This window comes from Pinus tabuliformis, chromosome 7, assembly GCF_031772625.1.
Source record: "Pinus tabuliformis cultivar Carrire ecotype Pingquan chromosome 7, CPIR1, whole genome shotgun sequence".
Lineage (NCBI taxonomy): Eukaryota > Viridiplantae > Streptophyta > Pinopsida > Pinales > Pinaceae > Pinus > Pinus tabuliformis.
The window spans coordinates 1150386887-1150390008 of record NC_142293.1 but is presented as its reverse complement, the minus strand read 5'-3'; the positions used below and the strand labels follow the sequence as shown (position 1 = coordinate 1150390008).

The following is a 3122-nucleotide window of genomic DNA, read 5'->3' as shown; positions in this document are numbered from 1 at the left end:
ATCCCACTCTAAGGTGTGATAGTGCCTTAGCAACAAACAAGGAAAACTACTTGAGTATTCTTCTTTATGAGATGTAAATGAGGAGAAAGGATGTAACTAACATGTGTCTTTCGCTAGTTTTTTGATCCAATCGCTCCTCTCTTCAATAGCTCCCAGCTCCCTGCTCCCTTACCGGCCCAGCTTCACCGAATTCCTGCAAGATCATAAGAGAGAGAAACTACACGAAGATATAGATATACATTCATAAAAAGCTCAGGATCAGATTAAGTTAAACATGCAAATATAACAAAACATCATTGATACACAGCATGTAGGAGAAACTCAAATAATTTTATTGATATGATAAGAAAGCCCAAGAGGAGATACAACCAAGTGAGTCCCGATCCAGCATCTACCTCCCAGCAAAGGAATCCCTTCCTCTCCTACAACAAAGCATAAATCACCCAATGTACTAATCTCAATCTCAAACCAACAGCAATTCTCTACAAAGTACAAAATTCCAGCCTCTGGATCTCTGGGATGAGGGATCCATATATAGATGTAAGTAGAGAGGATGAGTCAGCTTATGTTTTGACTTGTGGCTTCTCTCTGTCAGTTCTTGCTTCGACTTGGAGACTGAGAGCATCTTACTCATCACTTGGTCGAATTCAGTGAGGCAAGTGTCATTGGAGAAGATTCTGGAAGCTTCCATGGTCTTTCCACCTCGTTGAATGACTCTGCCACTTGTCGTTTCCCACTCAACGCACCTGGGTAGTGCATTCAAGTGCGTTGCAACGCACCTAGCCAATGTATTTGGGTGCTTTGCAACGCAGGCAGCTAGTGGAGCTTCTGAATTGATCTTGATTTGACTAGTTCTGAGTGGTTTTTGGTGGAGAACTTCTGGGAGAAGATGTCATTGGTTGACCTTGTTCCTTTAGGAGTTGTAACAACATCTTTAGGGACTTTGGATCCCTTGGATTATGGACATTTCATGCTCAAAGTTGTAAGGAACAAAAATGTCTATAACAATGTCCTGTTTGTAGGCATCCACGAAATTGGAAAGCGGTGTTTTCATAATCTAGTGGTTGTGTCCACTGTGTATTGTTGAAATTCAAGTTTATGCTTTCTAGTAGTCCCTCGCTGAGATCTACCTCCACACCTATCCTAGAAAATGTGAATATCCCCCTTGAGATTCTGTCTTCATCCGTCTTTAGGTATTTTCCCAAAACATTTCTTATGGCGATTAATACCATGTGATGCCAAAAATGTAATGGGAGGTTGTGCAACCTAACTCGCACTGGCATCTTTGGTACCACCATTGTGTTGGTGTCGAACTCCGGGAACCATGGGGTCATAAATAGTCCTGCATTACCCCAGAACCATGGCCCTTTATTGAGGATGTATTCTCTTTCTTGTTCTGTTATGAATCTGACTATAAAAAAACCTTTGGGGCATAGATATATCTCACAGTCTGGAGACCAGGCCTCGTATATCCATTGGTGCAGAACATCGGATTTTGGCCAAAACCCATTGAATCTGCATATGACTGAATTGGAATAAAGATCTGTGTACAGATTTCTTACCTCAGGCATGGCGATGATGAGTGTAGGATTCTCAGTTTTTTGTTCTACAATGTAGGGTCTTGGGAGTTCAACTATTGCTGCGGTTTTGTCTTGCACTTTCCCCTTGCCTTTGACTACTTCCTTGAAAGAGCCTGTGCTTTTTGAGTTGGTTCTGGCACTTCCACCCCTCAATCGCAGGTTAATTATGATGGTTGTATCTGAGTTGATGCCATAATCGTGTAGTGTAAGATTTTCCTGTAAGTTGTGGCCTAAGTAGATTAGGTTTTGTTGGGATGTTGGTATACCCATATGGTTCTAGATCTTGTTTTTCAGCTCCTGGATCTTCCTCCCTTCCAAGATCCTCGAACAAATAGTTTTGCCTTCTAGTGTTTTAATGAAGATTAGAAACAAATCCTCTTCTTTTGGGTGTGCATCTGCCAATGTTGTTGCTGCATCTGTTACCCTTGTGCTTGGGTTTATCAGATTGGATCATCCCATTGCTTCCTCACAGAGTTGCATCCTGGTCCAACAACTAGAGGTTGTATGGGGTCTTGAGCTTAAGAGTCCTGAAGCAGATATCAAGAGGGTTCCCATTCCAAATCCAGTGCCTCCTCCCAAAGAGTGATACATTTGAAACCTTTGTGGGCGGTCGCAGTTCTCGGCCTCCTTCCTGGCGACATCAAAAATGGAATCAATGAGCTTAGGCCCCTCAGTGTAATGGCCCTTGGCCCGGTTGTTCCCAGCCCCAGATTGTCCAAAAACGAATTTATCAGGCCTAAAAATTTGGCCATAAGGCCCGATCCTCACACTATCCATGGTCCAGGGCTCCGGATCCATAAGCACGGCACGGGGAGTAGATTGCCCACATCGCGCCTCATTGTAGTTAACATTAACCCTTTCGAGCTGTAGATCTGAAGTGCCCTGGTATCTCCCAGTGGGATCGATTCCGTGCTCATCACAGGTAACTTCCCAGATATTGACGCCGATCTGGTTGTCGCATTGACCGCCCTGTATGTGCAGGATTTCACGCATCATCGTGATCTAAAATCTTGTGACACAGGAAATCAGGAAAACCCTAAGAATCCCGCCCGAAGATCTCTTCTCCAAACATTGACATCAAATTTTTATATTTTTTTTACCTATTTTATTATAATAAATATTATTTTCATCACTTTAAAAGAAATTATTAGTATTAAGATTTAAAATTTTAATTTTTAATTATTTTCTGTATTAATATTTAAATTTATAATTATAATATTTTTATTAATTATCATTATTTTTTATAATTTCATTAGTATTATTATTTTTTTCTTCAATTCATTAATTTTATTATTAAACAAAAACAAATGCAAATAACTTGCAAGAAAACTATGCAGTTGGATAAACCTATGGATGAAAGTCTTAATTTTCTCAACTCATTAATACAAACACTATGTTTTTCTAATGTTAATAGCAAGTAACTTGCAAAAAAACCCCATTCACTTGGATTAAAAGATGGGTGAACGTCTTGACTTCCTCAACCCCATTAAGAGAAGCGTTATGTTTTTCTTATGTTTTATAGAGCTTGAGTTATATTCTTGT

The 3122-nt window shown here is 40.1% G+C and overlaps 1 pseudogene; it reads right to left on the bottom strand.

Annotated features, from left to right (window-relative positions):
* Positions 1 to 2030: 2030 nt before the first annotated feature.
* Positions 2031 to 2573, bottom strand: LOC149251567 (tubulin beta chain pseudogene; annotated as a pseudogene).
* Positions 2574 to 3122: the final 549 nt, after the last annotated feature.